This window comes from Nanorana parkeri, unplaced genomic scaffold (assembly GCF_000935625.1).
Source record: "Nanorana parkeri isolate BGI_ZX_2015 unplaced genomic scaffold, ASM93562v1 scaffold303, whole genome shotgun sequence".
NCBI lineage: Eukaryota > Metazoa > Chordata > Amphibia > Anura > Dicroglossidae > Nanorana > Nanorana parkeri.
In genome coordinates, this window is record NW_017306571.1 from 803716 (window position 1) to 825401 (window position 21686).

Here is a 21686-nt window from a genome sequence, read left to right on the forward strand (position 1 = left end):
GGAGAACTGCAGGTCCCCTCTGCTGATTGACAGCAGCAGTGGGCGGGTGCAATAGCTAGTTTGCTAGGAATCTAGCAATGCATTCCTATGGTGACATTTTTCTTTTATTCTGACGACAGCCAACAGCTCGATGTCAGAATAAAGAAAAGAAAAGAAAAAAGCAGTGTTTCTCTCCTGGGCGGCCGGGAGCGGGAGTGGGAGAGTTGGGCTGTCTGGAGATCAGTGTCCCTGGTTAGCTGGTAACCAGGGACGCTGATCTCTCTACAAGTGGCTGGAGCCAGACAGCTGGCTCCGCCCAGCTGACAGAAGCAGGCTGTCGGCCAGCCAATGGCCGGCCGCTTGGCCAGCTTCGGCTTTCATCTCAGCTCAGTCGAGCCGAAGCATATGCCTCCAGCTCGACTGAGCCGCTCGGCCAACTTCGGGAGCTGTACGGGCTATAGTGAATAGCCCGTACAGCAGCCCTTCAGTTCTACTGAACCGAAGGGGTCCTGGGGCCGAAGCTAGCCGAAGGATCAGCCGAAGCTACAGCTAAATTCTTCAGCTGCTTCATGAATAGACCCCATAATATCTGTCTGTCTGTCAATCTATCTATCTATCTATCTATCTATCTATCTATCTATCTATCTATCTATCTATCTATCTATCTATCTACCTACCTATCTCTATCATCTCATATGTATAGTATATTTCAAAATGCTGAACGCTTATGTTTTGCATTCTTTTTTAGAGCCAGCAGGTGGAGCTCTGTTCTTCTTTTAACATTTAATATTTTATCTTTGCAATACAATGCTGTTGACAGAATTCACAGAGTCTTTAGTGAAATGACTCAGATGGCTCAGTAGCGGTTTTAATTGGACAAAGGGAGCTACAAAGCAAGTCTCATATGCTGTTATGCTGTGCTGTCTCATTAAAGTGAAACTATGGGCAAAATAAGAAATTATGTATATGACCCAGTCTTTCAGTAGCATTGGCCCAGCAGTTTTTGTTCTGCTGAGTTGTCCCTGTAATATAGTTTTATTACCTGTTGATGTTGCCAGTAGATCTGTTATTTTTCCACCTCCTGTTACTGAGTGGTGATGCTGTGCATTACTCAGTTGCTATTCATACAGCTGCATTGTTACCCTGGACAGGGTTGTTTAAGATGGACATATAGTTTTATGTAAACCAACAAAACAAAAATGTTATAAATTGCAGCTTACCAATCCTTCAATGTGGTGGATGCATTTGTTTTATTTTTTCCGATTTACAGCAACAGTTTTGTTTTGTTTCTTTGGAAAAAGGTTTAAGTCATGTAACTAAACTCGAATTATTTTAAGTACCCACATTATTGCTAAACAATTTTTCCCAAACCTGTAAGGTTCCATTCACACCTAGGCATGTTGTCACTTAAAGCTTACTATCACTTTTTTGAGTAAGATTGGCTTCTTACAGAAAGTGGAAAAATAACAGATTTACTGGCAGGATCAACAGTCAATGAAACCATGTTGCAGGGGAACTCGGAAATTCAAAAACTGCTAGGTTAATGTTAGTGACAGACTGTATCATAGATGCCATTTATTTTATTTTTCCCATAGTTCTATTTTTAAAAACCCATACTGCTCTGGAAATAATTTCTTTTTTTTTTTTTTGAAAAACATTTTTTATTTTCAGCATAAAAGGCGTAGTAGGCCCTGTGCATAATTTTAAATTGCGTTTCCCTCCATTGTTCTGGAAATAATTTCTCATGCATTGACTGTTTTTTTCTAAAGCAAAGTTTCCATGTAGTAAAAAGAAACTGCATATGAAACAACACATTGTAACCTAAAAATAATGAAAAAATTAGCTTAAATAAAACCAAAATGATAAAATAATAAATATTCCCTTTAACTGAACTCTGCTAGATCACTGCACTGTTTCTCTACTTGTTTGGTTTGAAAAATGAATGTTGGTATGTAAAACATTTTTTTCTAGTTTTGGATAGAGAAGGAAATGATTAGATTAGAACCCCTGTCTGATTTTTACTTCTACACGGGGCCCCTTTATAGAGATTTGACCTTACTTTTTGTTGCTGACAACCTTGAAGTTTAGTAACAGATTCACTTCAAAGAGAAATTTCAGGCAACAAGTGAAATCAACTAATGAACTGATAATGCTATGAAGCAAACACTGAAAATGTGCTGAATTCAGAAAGTTCAGAAAGTTAGGGGTCTATTCACAAAGCTGCTGAGGGCAGCCGAGTGAATGACCGATCAGAAGTGAAGTGAGCCGAACACTGTTCGGCTATTCACTTCAGGCTGGTACGGCTGATTTCAGCCATATATCGGCTGAATTCAGCCGTACATAGGCTCTGCTGCTGTAAAAAATAAAAATAAAAAAATAGAAAAAATCCCCCGGGCGCTCTGGGAGCCCCCCGCTCCCGGCCACCAAGAAGAGAAACCCGCTGTGTCTTTTTTTTTCCTTTATTCTGACACGAGCATGTCAGAATACACTTCAGCCTAGTTTCAGAAAGCTGCTTACATGTAAGGTGGGTAGGTTTACTTTATGAATCCTTTTTCTGCAAGGTTTCGATTCTAGCTGCATGAGGCATCACCATTCCAAACATTCAACGTACAAGTTAAACTAATTGACTGATGGATGAAATTTCTTTAGTACTGACATATTTAGAAACATCAAGCATTTTGTGTGTGAGACTCAGCAAGCAGCCTCCAGTGGGTGGGTTTGGGAATAGCAAAAAACAACAAATACCGGCGCCGCCGTTTGCAAGAAAAAGCCCAATTGGATGTTAGTGGATACACAAAGGAGGCTGCTCCCACCGGTCAACAAGACCCTCGATCTGGGAAACAAAGGACAAAACAGAGCGCCTCCATAGTGTAAAAGGGTTATTTATTTGAACGGCACACAGCTGAATTTATACTTACAAAAAGGTCGGTCAATAAAAAGCATGTAAGAGGTTCTGACGAAGGGGGCATGCCCTGAAACGCTTAGACCATCCAAACTCACAGGGGCAGAGGACTTTGATTTGTTTCACCCCGTGAGACTCCCGCTGTCAGAGTTTCATATTTCATCGACTCTTGAAACTTACATGCTTTTTATTGACCGACCTTTTTGTAAGTATAAATTCAGCTGTGTGCCGTTCAAATAAATAACCCTTTTACACTATGGAGGCGCTCTGTTTTGTCCTTTGTTTCCCAGATCGAGGGTTTGGGAATAGCTCTTCAGCATTAAAATAGATAAGCAAAGGGTTTCCAGATCCTCAGATAATCCTCAGATAATATTCAAACAGAGCTGGAACTGACTACAGATATGCCTTGATGGAAAAAAGAAGGTAGGCATGTTTGTTATCTGTTCTAATATTATTGTTTCTTTCTCAATATTAACTGTACCATTACAACATGTGGAATGATTTCAGTTAAAGTATTCAAAGCACCAAATCACTAAATTCTTTTGTAAACTTTAACATATTGATGTCCTCTCAAAATTATTTTAAATCTGCACATTTCATTAAAATATTACCTGGTAATCCTACCATGAAGGTCCTCGCTCAGGCAGTTCATGTTATAGGTTGACAAACCACTGTCCTTGTCTGCCAATTGAGCTGCCACACACTCTCCTGATGGAGACTATGGGGTTGATTTACTAAACACAACTAGGCTGTTCACTTTGTAAGGTAATTTACACTTTGCACAGGAAGTTTTCCCTTAGTTTAGTAAATGAGGTGAAGCTCTGCTGACTTTCATCACCTAATCACGTGCAAGTAAAAATACTGTTTTATTTAAATTTTCCTTGCACATGATTGGCTATTCTTTGCAAAGTGAATTTTCCCCACACTGACCAAGTTAGGGGAACTTCTCCTGCAAAGTGTAAATTCTCTTGCAAACTGCACAGCCTATTTGCTTTTAGTAACTCAATTCTTGTAAATGCTCATTTTAGCACATATTGCACAGCATTGGTTCACAATTTCCATCATCAGGAAACTCACCCTGAGAAATACACTTCAATATTTAGTTGGACCGGCTTTAGCTTTGATTACGGCACACATTTGCCGTTGCATAGTTGCGATAAACTTATCACAACATTTATTTCCGTCCAGTGTTGCATATATTTTTCACCAAGCTCTTGTAGTGATGATGGGAGTGTTCGTAAAGTCTTCTCCAGCACATACCAAAGATTCTCAATGGGGTTAAGGTCTGGACTCTGTGGTGGCCAATCCATGTGTGAAAATTATGTCTCATGCTCCCTGAACCATTCTTTCACAATTTGAGCCTGATGAATCCTGGCATTGTCATCTTGGAATATGCCCGTGTCGTCAGGGAACAAAAGATCCATTGATAGAAAAACCTGGTTGTTCAGTATGTTCAGGTACAAAGCTGACCTCATTTTTTGGGGACATAACATTGCTGAACCTAGACCTGACCATCTGATGCAACCCCAGATTATAACACTGCCCAAATTCCAGGTGGTCCCCTTTTTTTGCCAGGCAGTTTACCATACAGTCATTGGTGAAGTGCATGTAGGTGTTCAGATTGCATATCAAACACAGGTCAACAAAATTCCATAGACTTTAAAGAAGCAGTACGAATCACAGTTCAGGCAGAATTTAAATTTGTTCTGTTTGCTTTAGATGCAGCATGTTCTACTGAGTTACATTTAAATGGCAGGCAAAGCAGGTCAACACAGCCTCTTCTTGTCAAACACTGAATTTTCCTTTTAACTGCTACTGCATGCATTTCATTGGAAAATGTAGTGTTTGACAAGAATCCTAACTAGGAGTCTACAGGGCTGGATTTACATTGAGGCACTGTAAGCATGTGTCTATAGGAGGCAGAGGCAAAGAGGCATCTTTTGTCTGAATATTTATTGATCCCGCATTTACTATTAGCTTATTTACATAGCCACAATGTTCTAAGCCAGGTTAAGACCAGTAAAACAAGAAGTAGTTCTATATTAAAGAGGTCCTATCAGACTGGGGTTTCTTTAACTGCTTCAGCACTGCAATACGTATATAAACAGCAGCAACTTGAAGTGGTTATACCAAGATCATGGCTGCTGCAGGAGCCGTAATCTTGGTATAATTTTTTACAGCCGGAGATCGCTGTCACATACAAGGGTTTTGGGTTGCTAGCAAGCTTAAAAAATGAAAGTAATATATTAAAAAAAGTATCCCATCCCCATGTACACGCACATGCAAATGCAAACACGTATTGGGTGCACCTACGTGTGAAAAAGACAATTGGGCCACACACATTACATAATACCACAAATGTTAACAATTCTAGAGCCATCAATCACTGTTATCACTAAAACTATGAGCAGTAAAAGCTTTTAAAGCATCGGCTATGGGCAATTTTGGGTATTGTAGTTTTTTTGCGATTTTACGGGCGCACACAATTTTAAGGCTTGACATGTTTGGTATCTATTTACTCGAGATGACCACATCTTTTTTATTCTACCAACAAATTGAGTAACATAATTCTGTTTCTGTGCACTAAAATTGATTTTACTGTATTTTATCCTAAAAATATTGGTTTGATAAACATTTGCACAATCACAACTTGCATTTTTTTTATTTGACAGTGTCTCTGCTCTCAGAAAATATATAATTGCTTGAGGGGTTTAAGCAGTTTACATTAGGGATGCACAGATACTTTTCGAGTACCAGTGCAGATACTTGGCATTTTCATGAGAACTACCAGGGTTGCAGCGGTTGCAGCTGGGACCTGGCTCTGACGCTCCACCACTGTCCTGAAATCATTAGTCTGTATTGTTTTAGAAAAACTGTCACATGACAATAAACAAAAATGTATCAGTACTCGTACTTGTAAGTACTCAGCAAGTACCAGTACTCGTACTTGCAAAACTGGTATCTGTGCATCCCTTTATTTATATTTATAAAAACAAAATCATACATTAAAACAGAGATGTACAAATCCCGGGAGCTCCGTGTGGTCCTTATAAATGACAGCCACCTCCTAACTTTTGAATTTTTCTCTAGTCTAGTCTTGGAGCTCAAAAGTATCGGTACATGTACTCGTACTTGTGCCAAGTACTGTACTTGGGATCTGTGCAACCCTAGTTTACATTATAAAGAACAAATAGGATTGATCTATGTACATATACTGTATTTTCACAAAATATAAGGTTTGCAAATCATTAGCACTCATTAATAAATATATATACATCATGTTGGTCACATCCAAAAATATATCTAAAAAAGATAAAAATGCTATAGTTTTAATTAAGAATATTTCTTTAGACTTAGGCTAACCTTAAACCAGTAACAGTTAGTATACTGTGCATCCCCCAAATAACTGAAGAACTTAATTCTCCTGGCTTCTTTAAGCTGTCCTGGAATAACGAGGTTTTAACTAGGAGTTATTCATGGAGTATCTCTGATGCATTGTCTCATTTTCATGGCATTTTACGATGTGACAAACTAAAGCTGCCATTGCTGCATAGATAGGCTGTAATGGAGCCTTTTACTAATGTCTTCTGTGGATAGCTGCAGGATGCAATATTTCCCCTACATCACAAAGGACACGATTCAATATAGACAAATGTCTGTACTTAAAGAACCATGAAAGTTTATGCCATCCATAAGAAAATCTCCTTATGCCCACATGTGGCCTCTAGTGATTTGTGTTGTTGTTTTAGTTGATCTTACCTGACTTGATTCTATGATTTCTTTTACTTTTTTATTTTGTTTTATGTGTGACAAGAAAATTGCAGCTTGCCCTTGACAGTCAGACACAAATTGACTGAACAAAACAAAATAAAATAGTGGAGTAATTCTAAAGTAAATGTAATCAAACTGAAATCCCACCAGACCTTGGACTTGAGCAGACAAAGGCTTTATTCAATAACACTTTCTCGCCTCTCTTTTTCAGCAGAGGACCTACTAAAGCAAATTGAATTCATTGCTTTCTACATCCTCTCCGCTTGCTTTCTTCGCTTTCCACATATGGTAAGTTAAGTACTGCATGTCACCATTTAAAAGAGAATCAACATTGTCACCAAGTGTTTGGTGAATGCACCTGCTGAGTAGTTTATTTGGGTGCTACATATGACTGATTAATATTGTTTTTTCATTTTATATATTCCAGATTGGTAAGCATTGGCAATTACCAGGTGAAAGAGCTTTACTAATGACTTTGCCTATCATTTATGTGGATTAAAATAAGGTAAGCATTATGCTGCAAGCATGTCTTTTTTGTTATCTTGCTTGTTAATATATATATATATATATGCACAATCTTTACAAACTTTGCAAACTAAACAAAAAGAATGCACAGAAAATGGAAAAACAAGCATACAGTGTCCAGTGTCCCTTCCCAAAACCCCAACATACTAATTTCAAGGTCATAAAAAAGACTGATTAAAAAGAAAATCTTATTGAACAATTTGTTATAACAATGACCTTTACATCAGTAAATAAAAATGTCTTGCTGACAGCACCCAAACTTTAGTAAAATTTTCAGGATATTCTGTGCTTATAATAAATGCATCTGATGTAGAAAACTTCTGCCCAACGTATAGCTAGGAAAATGCCATATGTGCAGCATTACTACTACTTGATGGAGTTGAGAAGCATACAAAGTTCCTATGCTTCTCACCTAGTGGTTTACCAGTCAGGTAAATATAAAATAAAGCATATTGATATTTAATATTTTTTATTTTAAGGCTCTCACACTGCTCTGTACAGCTCTGTATCTTGCTTCGACTTGGGAGAGATAGTCTGAAAGGAAATAACTTCTGTTATACTCTGTCTTTTCAAATCAAAGCTCTGATACCAGTGTCATGGTTGCACCCTTTATTTAATGTTTATTTGCAAATTAAATATTCTATATAAATAGTAAAACACTGATGTCAATTATCAGTTTAAGAAGCTTAAAGAGCTAAAAAAAAATACCAATATTGTTTCCCTTTATATGTAGCTAAATATTATTGAAGGGAGCTGTTAAATATTTGTTTATATTGCCCTATAGTAATCACAATACTTTAAATATAAGTTCAAAGATTACCAACTGTAAAATAGTAGTATTGATAACTCCCTTTTAAATGAATCATATATTTGTTCAAATGTCTTCCTGAAGTCACTTACCCTTTGGGTAATTATAAATATTCTGATATTGGATAGAGCATGTTTATTTTAAAAATGCCCTGATGTTATCATAGACCTAGCTCCCAGCAGGCTGGAAAAGATCAAATGTGGTGTGTCGTCATAAAGCGTGCCATAGAAGTTGGAAAATGATCAGACATGAGTGTGTATTTCATCTGCCTTTTCTAATATATTTGTTCTATCAACATGTACGTTTAGGTGCACTGAAAACATTCAGATGTCAACAGCAATTTCCCATTGTATTGTCAGAATCTGACTGGTTGCTCTGGGTAACACAGGTAGTCTGTGATATCTTGTCCTATCATGAAACTGATAAAATAACCTTTGATCTTTTATGACCCGTTTATAATGCAAGAGCAACACTCAATACTTTTTAAGGGCTCGTTCACACCAATGTCGTGTGTTAAAGTGTGGCAGGTGCGTTGCAATTCATTTGGCACCCCAACTGCACCTCCTGGCTGCAATGTACTTGATTGTGCTGCAACGTGCAGTACTCTAATACAGTGCATTGCAGTTGAAATGTGGTTGCATGCACTACTTTTTTCAACTGCAGCACAATGCGCAGTATTGTAGTACTGCGCACTGTGGCGACCGGGAAGTGCATAATTGCATAGAACCATGCGAATAACGCACAGCATTAGTGTGAACAAGCCCTTAAAAAGTATTGAGTGTTGCTCTTGCCTTATTTATTCTTGCTTATTAGCTCTAGCTATACACCTCTTGCTGCCCATCTACAAGCATTTGCTATTAGATTATATTGTATTGCTACTCTGCATTGCAATGTATCCTGAATTGTAAATTGAAGAATAAGATCTCATTCTGACCCCACTTCTGTATATGGAAGCAGCTAACAAGTCCCAGTGTCGACTGAAGTGGAAGACTGGGTAAGCTCCTTCCTTCTGTGCAGGAAACTGGAGATGGAAAACAGTGGAGATAAATCAGTCACTGAATTCAATGAATTCTGAAAATATTAAATCCTACTTGGCACCTCCAGATTGATGAGGTTTGCAAATGAAAATAGTTACAAAGAATAATTGTTTCTCTGAGTTATTCATTTTAGGTTATGTTATTGCACTGCAGGCAATCCAGGCACATAGAAATTGTACCAGCAGCCATTAGACCACTATTGACAGTTTCTGGCTTCAGGAAAAGTAACGCTTCAGAGAATAACGCCACTAGGCATTATAATTCATGCAAGCTAAACAACTTCTCATTTAAAAGCAATATGCCACTTTTTATATGGATAAATAAATATGATTAAAAAAAAGCGAAAGAAATGCAGTGCACATATGGAAAGAATATTTATCCATCCAAAACTGATAATGAGTTAAATCACATCTCTCCCGCATTCTAGAGCCATGACCTCACACCAGACTTCCAGGTTTTAAACCCACATGAATCCTTCTGATGCATTTTTCACAATGTAAAATATACTGGTAAACAAAGAGAGTGTGATTTTACATAAATAGCTTCAGAGGGCAGGTGGAGCTTGAACTAAACATATACAGGGTTATTCACAACGGGGTGAAGAGTTTGGAGAAGGCAGGAGAAGTGAACAATCTATGGAAAAATAGCTGAACTGGAAACTAAGCTGAGTTGGAGAATTTTTCCAAATCAGCTATTTTGTCCCAGATTGTTCACTTCTCCTGCCTTTTCCAAACTCTTCACCCTTTTGTGAATAACCCTGATAGACTGGTGGGTAATGAATAACAAAAACAGTAAGAATGTTTTTAGGTAACCTTACTCTTTACAATTTTCCATACAGCACAGTGATGCTAAGGAAAACCTAAATAACCAAGAGATTGGTGCAAAGGCTTCGCAAATAGTATTATGTCAAAGGATTCTTTTGTTCATATGATGCCATATGTTTGCAGAGGTTTATACTTAAAGCCCAATTAAATAATGACATAAGATGCAAATCACAGTTTGTGAGCACAACAAGAGATTAGATACCATATATACTCGAGTATAAGCCGTCCCGAATATAAGCCGAGGTACCAAATTTTACCACAAAAAACTGGAAAAAAGTATTGACCCGAATATAAGCCGAGGGTGGGAAATGAGGCAGCTAATGGTAGATAGATACCAATAAAATTAAATGAATATTTATTTAAAAGAAAAAAATCTGCTGAAGCTGCATAATTTAGGAACACAGGACTAGTTCAAAACATTTTGCTATGTAAACAAGTGATTAAGTTGCCCCCTCCCATATCCTACCAGTACAGTGACCCCCTTTATTTAGCAATAAACCCTGTAACTCCACAAGAGGGAACGGGTGCTACATAAGATTCTAAATTCCTATGCTTTTCCCCATTTGTAAACAGAATAAGGGAGGCAGCCAAAGGCTATGCATCAGTGTCAGAAACTTTTTTCATCCCTTTTCCAGGGGGAACTTCCACATTTACAAACAGTTGTCACAAAAAGTCACACGATCAGCTCTTAGGGGTTTATTCACTAAGCTGCCGAGGGCAGCCGAGTGAATGACCGATCTGAAGTGAAGTGAGCCGAACACTGTTCGGCTATTCACTTCAGGCTGGTACGGCTGATTACTCAGAGATGAAACAGTGCCACCTTCAGTTAGTGCACAGCAACACTGCTGCCCAAATACAACACAATAACAAGCCACAAAATGCAAAAAAATTTTAAAGCTCCAGGATGCAAGTTTATTTTTAGTGAGTACTGGATAAAACCATATAGCCACGGATGTGTTATAGCCAATCCTGGCCTTAATTGTAGCTAAGTATGGATGCATCTACCTATCCATCCAGACTGGATAGCTACCTGGATTGTTTAGACATGGAAGGACACTGACCTGCACAACAATATTTCCCTATTCAGACTCATTTAGACCTTCTGGTGCATCGCACATATTGCAACTTGCAGTCCAAACATGTAATGCTGTAAACCACATTATTAGAGCAACAATTTCAATTTTGATGTATACAGAGAATCTCATTTGTCACTAGAGATTGTACAATCTTAGCCTTTGTATGTACTTAGCAATAGCGACATGAATTAAGTCCAAATTTGAAAGACCCCTTCACCTTAAGCCAGGTATCAGATTTAATTTTGGTATCAAAAAGGTTGGACGAAAGAACTGATCATGAGATGGGTGCCCTCCTGGAAGAGAAACCACAGCCTTGTTACTAGAGATTGTACAATTTTAGGGGGTTATTCACACAGCTGCCGTACATTGGCTAAAATCAGCCGTACATCGGCTGCCTTCGGTCAGCCGAACATGCTCTGCACAAAAAAATTAAAATAATTTTTAAAAACCGCTGGCATAGATGCTGGCAAAAGAAAAACAATTGGGCAGAGCTTGCAGTGACAGCTAGCTCCGCCCAACTGTTTGCTATTGGCCAACACCTGCTAGAGTCTTCTAGCAGGTCCTGGCCAATGAAGAACAACTGGGCGGAGCCGGCTGTGAAGTCACGGCCGGCTCTGCCCAGTTGTTATTGTTTCATGACAGATTAGCATCCCCAGGTCATTTGGGGATGCTTATCTGTCATTATAACTGGGCTGAGCGAGCTGTGAGATCATGGCTCTGCCTAGCTGTCAATTGCGTGGCGAACGGCTTCGGCTGTCATTAGTCGAGCCGAAGCATATGCCTTCGGCTCCGGTAAGCCACTTGGCCGCCCTCTGCGGCTGTACGGGTTATTGTGAATAGCCCGTACAGCAGCCCTTTGGTTCGACTGAACTGAAGGGCTCCGGCGGCTAAAGTGAGCCGAAGGATCAGCCGAAGCTACGGCTGGATCCTTCGGCTCTTTAGTGAATAACCCCCTTAGTCTTTGTATCTACTTTGCAATGGTGACATGAATTAAATCCAAAATTGAAAGACCCTTCACCTTAAGCCAGGTATCAGAATTAATTTTGGTATCAAAAAAGGCTTGGTGAAATAAGTAATCCCAAGATGGGTGCCCTCCTGGAAGAGAAACCACAGCCTTCTTGTAATATATTATGTAACTGACAATGTAAAATGGGTAAATTACATGTAATATTTCTTGTGACAGCTGTCTACTTGGTGGAAAAAGTAGTTCCAAATGTACTGTAGGTTTGCATATAGAGACAGATCAACATATAGAGACATATCAAGGAAGTTAATCCTTATATGATCCCTTGTACTGGTAAAATCCAGGTTCCACTGATTGTTAGTAACATACTCTGTAAAGTCACTCAATTTCTCTTGTGTCCCTGGCCAAAATGATAACAGGTGATGTACCTAGCAACCATAACAATATATATGATTGCCATGGGGTTTCTCTTTCTCAAAGATGCTGCGCTCTTCCCACCAACCCATATAAAATTTTGTGAGTGAGGATGAAAATTTTACTCCTATAGAAGCTAGGCATCTCTGCAATTAGAAAGCCAGCAATAGCAAAAAAAAAAAAACCCTGTCCTGGCCACTGTAGATGAACAAGTAATATTCCAACGCAAACAGCTTTGTCATGATGAATCCAAGGTAACCCATATGTAATGCATGTATGTTCGCATATGAAATGTTGTACTTTTGATAGCGCCACCTTGGTGTCACATATGCACCTGGGTAATCAGAACACCAAAGGGTGCATATTCTTATTCTGCTTTAGGGAGGAGATAGCTTTATTCCCTTTCAGGGTAAGATTAAAGCTCTTTTTCCCTTTTGAAATATTTACTAAATCAGTTAGCTCATGTTTTACCTCTTGGTATTAACCATAATATTCCATTATTGAACAAGGTAAACATAGTTATCCCCCCATCCTAGGTTATTTTATTTGGGACAGTTGACAGAGGCCACTAGATTCACTATGTGCATAGCTACTTAAGAGGTTGCACTTTCAAAGTCACACCTTGCTCCATGGAAGCAACTGCCACAACAATTCTGTTAGTGACTTCTAGTAAGAGAATGTGCTTGGTTATTATGTCTTTGTGTGGGGCCTCATTACATAATGGCTGTCAACATTTACCTTTTTGTCCTTCTAGTCTTTAGCTACTAAAGGCATAGGAGAGTGACCAGGAACTTTAGAAGGAACCAACAGGAATCTTAGCATAGGTACGTACCCAGTGCAATAAGCACAGTATTACTGTCCAGCTGTAACACTGCAGATATAAAAGAGCACAAACATGCTGTAGTATATCATAAATATCGACAAGTAGTCAATTCCCAGTATTGGAAGTAGGAATCAGTCCAGGTGCATGGTGATGCCATCGGAGAGAAGTGCTAGTGGCTTGGGACATTTGTTTGGGCAAATGTACTTGTTTTAACCACACTAAAGACTTTTTCCTGTTTTGTTTTCTTGTTCTTGCAGCTACTGGTAATAAGGGACAAAGATCATGATCGTTTTAGTTCGTAGATGTCATCGGTCAGTGACCATTTTACTGAAATCTTGAATTTGGGTATCCATACAAACCAATCCATAATTTTACTCATTTAGTCATAACATCAGTGAGCAGTTTACACAGGAAAGTGACCTTAGGAAGTATCTAAATTACAAAAAGCAAATTAACTTGATTTGAGTAAGTGCATATTCAAACACAAATGTCAAACTTTTACAATCAACCTTCACCACCCAGCTGATTACATATAAAAGAGATGGAACTGAATCATGTGACAGTGCATTATTATCCTGCCTTCCGTTAGAATAATCTGTACCTGTCTTCTGGCTGGGTCTCTATTTATTAGAAAATGTAAGAGTATCTAGTGAACGACATCTGGTGTTCATTTGGGATGTTACTTCAACGGCACATTTCCAGAATACTTTGCACTTACATTAAGATGCACCAAAACTTCACAAATCATGAGTGGAAAGGGTGATCCTGGGAGATTGATGTCAATTTCATGTGTGACATGATTTTGAATATGAACTATTTTACCTCCATCAAATTCTGAGTAAGCTGAAATGTGTCTTATTACATGAGATGTCACACAACTGGAGAAAATGTATTACTCGCTATTTACTCTGCTTAATACAGTGGGTGGCCTATAATATATTAATGCATAGTTATTCCAAAATACACAATGCCCAGCGGGACCGAAAGATGAAGAATGATTTATACAGGGATCTGTCAAGGAAATGCCACCTAGGTAGTATTAGGTTCACAAAGTAAAATATATTCTTTCACTTCATATTAATGTATCAGTACAAGTTATTCTTGGAATATAGTGTAAGGTATGCAACTCATGATAAAGAGTTAAGCGGAGGAGGGTGAAGAATTACTGATGTTTAAAGAACTGTGGACATATGGAAATGGGTATAGGAAAACTAGGAAATGAGATTAAAGTGGTAAGCAATTGCTGGACGAGTTTAAAATGAGAAGAAAATGATCTTTTGTCTATTATTTATGAACATTTTGGAAGCTTGTTCAAAGATTTACACAGATGGCCAAAGCAAGAGCTACATTACTGAGGAAACTTCATCATCTATTACAAGTAATTTGTCTTGATAGCAACACAGTAAAGAAGTCAATTTAGTGTATTAGACGTTGGAGTAATGGAGAAGGGAAATACAAAGGGATTCAATTAAAACTTGTATGTAGATACAAAAACTTTACTACATGAAGAACAAGAAGTAAGAGAATCTATGGATGCACAATGTTTATTTGATGGATAAAGTAAATACAGCATTAGCCTTCTGCTTACAACTATTTTTTTCTCTGAGTCTGTAGGCAATCATGGCATGATTCACTGTTTATACAGATGGTTAGTAAAGTATGTACACATAATTACCGAATTAAGAAAAATTAAAAGCACTCACAATCTATTTGACTATATTAACACTGGAATTAGGTATCATCATGTTATTGATATTTTAAGTGTTAGAATTGATATTTGAGTTTTCACAGATGCCCAAGCGTTAAACCACCCAATGGTGTTTTCATGGTCTCTTATATTTCTTGAAGGGTCCCCACTTGCACACATGCTGCTGCTATTACAAGAAAATTCAGTTCTCCCTTTTTAATTAAGTTGTTATATATTACAGATAATACAAGCAGAGCAGTGTTAACACTCCAAGATGTGTGGAAATGCTCAAAGTTTCAAAGTTGATGAGAAAAGAGCCAAAAGCTATCTATCAGGCATTATTAACACCTGAAACTTTCCCTTATTTAATGCTTAACTCCAGGATAAGCTCTGTCCTAATACAAGAGGCATGTGTAATCTCACTTGAATCTTGGTTTGCTTTGGGTATTTCTTCCAGATCTGTGCAGTGATCCTTATTAAATTATAATCTGTATACACAAGGGCACACCAAGCTCTAAGGTCTAATTAAATATAGTATGCAATAGAAATAAAAATATTACCAGTTTTTGCCATGTTGTCTTAATGTTCAATGTGCCTTTGTGTGTACAGATGATGCCTTCTTTTGTAGCCATACTAGTCAGTCAATGTAAAGAATACAAAAGTTAAAAGATTTACCATTCCAATTCAATCAGCTAAACAGGCATATGAAACAAACAGCCCCATTTCTCAGGCTGACCTTTTAAAAATGCATGTATAATTATATGAAAGTTCATATGTAAATTAAGGATACTAAAGAACAAACCTAGGTTTGGTACTCATCACACATTTGCATGTACAGTAATTACAATATGAATAGGATCCTAGACACAAGCTGCCAACATCATAAATTATAAAAACTTGCAGTCTTGCCTGAACTCAAATTAGCAAAGTAATGAACATTGTTGCCATGTTAGTTAAAGACAAAAACATAAAATTTGTTAAGTTAACAAACTGTTATTATCTGCCATTGCCTGTATGTTGTCTGTGGATTGATAATGTTTTAGAGAGAACATTGGCAACCCCCACATTCCCTTCATGAGTAGCCCTCCACTTACCACCTCTTTCTTAAATTGCTAGTTGTTCAGCTGTGATGCTGCAGCCCCCTTCCCGTTTATGTCTGGCATCTGCAGAAGGAAAGGACAACCAAAAGGTAAAAAAGGTAATTGACTTGGTAAAAGTGTGAAGCTCTGAGAAGTCATAAAAAGTCAGAAGTTCATATCTGCCTCCTTAGTCCAGGCAAGTGATTCAAAGTATTGAATCAAAAAGGCCAGCATGACAGGCATACACCTAGAACATTCAGAAGGAGAGGGCAGCAATGGCAGCTGCCATATTTTTCACAATTATGAAGAATAGTTTAATGACTGCTGAGATAATCTCATTGACTCTATAGCTTCAATCTTCTGATTTTAGGCAAGTCAGGCTTGATGCTTGGGCAGATTTACTAATGGAGTATTAATTTATTTTTTACAGGTATTTATATAACGCCGACAATTTTTACAGCGCTTTTTACAGTGCACATTCACATCAGTTCCTGCCCTCAAGAAGCTTGCAATCTAAGGTCCCTATTTCACATGCACACAGGTCCAATTTAGAAAAGAGCATGTCTTTCAGCATGTCTTTGTAGTGTGGGAGGAAACCGAAGTATCCGAAGGAAACCGACGCAAGGACAGGGAGAACATGCAAACTCCTTGCAGATAGTGATCTGGCCGGGATTCAAACTGGGGACCCCTAGTGCTGTAGAGACATTTCACTTACCAAAATGAATGTTATTTGATAAGATAAAGCTGTCTGTGTTCCCTCATATTTATCCAATCTTGTGCTAGAATAAATGGTACTTTTTAATTTCCCATACATTATTGGGTAGTCAAAATAAAAACAGCTTTACCTTATTTACTAGGTAAATAAGTGTGTGTACACACAAAGGCACATATTCTTTTTACTTAGTGAACAAACTCTACTTCTTTACTTAATCAATACCCAATAATATTAAAGAGTAAATATGACTTCTTTTATGTACTTGCACAATATAAACAGAAACACGGTTTTAAAATGTCAACAATTTTGGTAAGATTATTGTCATTTTACATTTACATACATATCAAAAAAACAGTTTTCTGCAAATCTGAAATGCTTCTGCTACAATATCCAGTGAGTCAGCTGCTGACACGTATTTAATAGGACAGAATGCAATGTGCAAATGCAATAGCTCACAATTATCTGTCATTTTGTGACTTCTTCAGACTGTTAAAATGTGTCATCTTGTCGTTATCGGCTACTGGACACTATTTCTCCATTCCGTTAGTGTATTAAATATGCCGGTTTCAATTCTATAGGTTGAGCAGATAGTATTTCTGATCCATTTTTAATGAATATAAACTAGATAGATTGCTGATTAGTACATTTTGTAGTATGCATATATTAAAATGACTTTATACAGTATATGTGGGATTTGTGTTTGAACATGACCTGAACTGCCCCTAATACACCCTCCAGCAAAAAACATTTAATTATCATCTGCTCCATAAAAAGGACAAATAATATTGGCCTAAATGTTTCCAATTATGCACAAATTAGCATTTACCTTGCCAATATTTTTAGCATAACCAAGTTGACAGTTATATGTGTAGAAAGGTTGAACACTTCCAAGTTTAAAAAATCAAATATCAAATCAAAAAAATCAAAAAAATATTATGTAACCCATTGGGATCAAGTATCACAGACAGGGTTTGCTTAAAAAAAATCTGATTATAAGAAACACATGAAGTTATGCATTATTTATAGAACATACCAAATACATTTGTTTTGTATATTAATGTGTCCTTGCCTGATTGGTAAACTGACAGAAACCACCCTCAAGAAACTTACAAAGAACATTGGAACTTACTTCATTACAAAATAAAAGTTTAGAACAAATAGTTTGACATATTTTGCAAACAGACATTTATTAAATTAGTATTTGTATAAACACTACCGGTGCATTTAAAGTAGCCAACAGTTTGCATTTTGGCACAGGTTAAGGAAGGGGTAAAACCTCTGTTAGGTTTTCCTGCCAATAGAACACAGTTGGGCGGAGCTCGCTGTCACTGCTAGCTCCGCCCAATCGTTTTACTATTTTATTTTTTCTACTTTTTTAACTGATTTTCTATTCTGCTCAGTAACACAGAGGTACCGAGCAGTATAGTCGAGCCGAATGCCGCTCGGCGGCATTCGACTATTCACTCACTGCTGTTCGGCATATATGAGAATAGACCGAACAGCAGCGAGTAGCCTGCCGGAGGTTCGGCTCAGCCGATCCAGATGTTGGATCGGCTGAGTCAAACTCCTTCTGCACATCGGGTCGGCCGAACATGCTGAGCATGTTCGGCCGACCCGAAGCCACATGAAGCAAGCCGATGTACAGCGTTCGGCTCACTTCACTTCGGGTCGGTTAGTCACTCGGCTGCCTCCAGCAGCTTAGTGATTAGACCCGTTAGTTTCCTACAAAATCAGCTGAGCACTGGCCCTTTTATCCCGTTTTGCGTGGCTCCTTTCCCTTGCATCCCTTGCAGGGTCCTATGGTGCTGTCCGTGTGTGCTAGTTAACTGTGTGTCTCCACAAACATACAGGCATAGCAGGGCAATCCAATCCTCTCCTCCTTGATCCACCTCCGTCTTTCTCCAAGCAGTTGCTGTAGAATGCTCGGCCCTTCGAAAAAAGTTCAGGTAAGCTGAGCTGAGAGAGTTGGAGCTGTTTGGAAACATGATGACTGTAAGCACTTATGTGAAAATATAATGTATCTGGGCAATGTATCTTTGTTTGATCTGGATTCATTATTGAAAACAAAATTGGGAATTTAATACTACTTTAAGTTTTGAATTTTCAGTAATTTTCTCCTGATGAGAATGTTGAATGTCAATAAGAAAGTATTGCCTGAGTGAAAGTACATTCTGTATATGCCTTTTGCTGCAAAAGATTTAACATTTAATTTGTCATGGTCATTGATGTTGATCATGCTATTCTATTTTATTTCATTTGGTATGTAATTCCAGATACCCTTGCTTACCATGGCTCCTAACAATGGTTTTGTCTAGGTGCATCAATCAAATGCCAGCAATCGTCCATGAACACTCTCCTCCCTGTCCTTTCTTAACTTTTTGATATTTGAGTGCACACAGCTCAATTTACATGGGAAAATTTTGGCACACAAACCAAATAAGCAGTGGAAAGCAAGTTAATCTTTTAACACATGAAAACATTTGGTCTTGATGTTAATTGGGATAAATTTGCTGATTCATTGCATCTCTTAAAATGAATCCTGTAATGTTGTAGAGGTCTGTTATAGGGGGACAACTCCCTATCCTGTCTCTGATTTTCATGCACTGAAATCCCAGACAGTGTTCAACCCTGTCTGAGTGCTTTTCTCTTTCTGATTACGGAACACCTCCCCCTTATGTTCTGGATTGGCAGTAGTCCTGCAAGGAGAATTGAGCAGGAATGCTTAGTATCTCCATGCAGCACAAGCACAGTGTTGTCAGCTCAAGTGGAGAGTTGAGCACACTGGATTTCTGGCAGATCAATGAGTAGTTTTCTGTACTCACAGCATTTTTAAAGGGTTAAAACATGGAAAAATGTGCCTGTAATGCATAGATGGTATACACATGTTTTTTTCTTTATTTTGCAAAAGCATACATTTTAAGTGTAAACTCTTCATTTATTCCAGCTTTTTATTTAGTTCAGCACTATGTCTAACATTAAAATGCAATAGTGATTTATTTTTTATATACATATATTACACTGACCTTTATAACTTTGATGGGGGGGATGTTTTTAAATAGACCAACAAGTCAGTCATGCATGATTTTCTAATGCATTAACGTCACAGACAGAAAGAGGTTTTTTTCTATCGTATGATTTTATATTATGTGTGTGTGACTTTGACTCACATTATATAAGCTGCTTCTGTTGTATGCTTGGCCAAGGTGTGAAATACATACCTTAGACATAAAACATGCGCCTTCTCATTTTACTCTGTGTTCATTTGTTGAAAGATTTACTAGGAACACGTTTAAAGGGAAGAAAGCCCTAATAAAAATGGTCCTAAATTGTCGAATTTCGTCCAGTTATGTTTTTATAGCAAAGAATCATGTGCTTTGTCTGACATCACCCACCCTGCTAAAAGCTTATAAGAACCATTATATTGTGCAACACATTTTGGCAGGATGTGTGCTTCTTTTACCACAGAGGAAGATGGGAAAATTACAATGCTAAGCAGACCAATGGAAATCAATATTTTCTCGGCGTGTTCTGATCTACTTCTGGCTCATATTCTTAACAGCAATCGACAAGTAAGTTTCAAAATATGGCTCTGAAGATGGCAGTGAATTTTGGGAGATGTAGTTTCGAAAAAGCTAGATAGTCAAAGTATACATGTGCTCAGACTGTGGACATTAAAGTATTTACATACACTTAACCACTTGAGTCCCAGATGCCACTTTAAAACAGTGCTGGGATAGCTGCTGTTTTAAAATGGCAGCCAGTCTAAGTGACTGTGGCAGGCCCCCACAGGTGCTGGCAGTAATTTTTACTATTTATTCTGAATAAACAACAAGGTAATATCTATCTATCATACCTATCCTGAAATTTTTTTTATAATACATTAGGGTAGACTATATAACCTAAAAGATATATGATGTGGAACTGTGACATCCCCAAAATGAAAAAAAAACCACTGTGGAACACTGTGTTTGAAATGCGCTTTAAAACAAATCATCCCTGACCTCTCTAGCTACTGGTACTGTGTGGCAATTAATTCTCAAAGATCCTCAAAGATCTCAACAGACTCTCAAGTTTAGTTGCTGTTGATTTCTAACAGCATAGAAACAGTTGCTGTGTGTTTACATTAGAGGGCTGACAGACTACTAAGATTCTGGTGTAGTAAAAAGTAATAGGAAAAAAGCTAAGATTTCAGTATCTCTGTTGTAAACCTTTAAGATGAGTTTCTCCACAAAGCCTATAGTTGCAGAGGTCATTGATGGCTTGTTCAAAAGTGACTTTAGTGCTTAATTAGATTGTGATTACTTTAATGTACATAATCTGGGTACAGGTTCACTTTAGGTTTGGTATACACATCATAACACTGCACTTTATCAAACTGCATTTTATAGTGTCATTAAAGTGAAAATTTGGCTTTTAAATAAGACCCTTTACCAGGTTTCATATCCATGCCCCTACTATAGAGATCCCCCTTGCTTTTCTGTCAGGGGACAGGAAGTAATGACAAACATATCCAATGATAACAAAAACAAAGACACAATTTTAGTGAGGTAAGGAAGGGTTAAAACTTCTGACCATGTTTTTATTGCTATGTGTGCCTTCCTGTCCCAGGTCCAGGAAAATCTCCCCTCTCTCCATTGACATATGGGTTGTGCCGTACCAGAACTGCTTGCAGCAGGAGGGCTCACTGTTACCTACATCCACTTCATTTTCTAAGCCTGTAAGTGAAGCGACCATAAACCTATACTCAAATTTGACTTGACAGGTTGTATTTTACTAAATAGATGTGATGAGCAGCTAACATCCAAACATTATGTAACATTTGCGGCTCCCATGCACAGCTTTGTAAATGTGATCAGGTAGTTAAATGCCTAAAGTTTGATTGCATCCACAAGTCTACAGTGTTCCTCTTAAGACTGTTTTCCATCCACTGCCCCCTTCTCTTCTCCTGTCACAGTACCTGTCCATTGCAGTGCTGATCCCTGGTGTTAGCTTCTTCAGCTGATATCCTGCCGACTGGCAGCTTCTTCAGCAGTTATCTTGTTCCGGCTCAAGCTTACTTGTTGCATCAATGATCAGCATGCT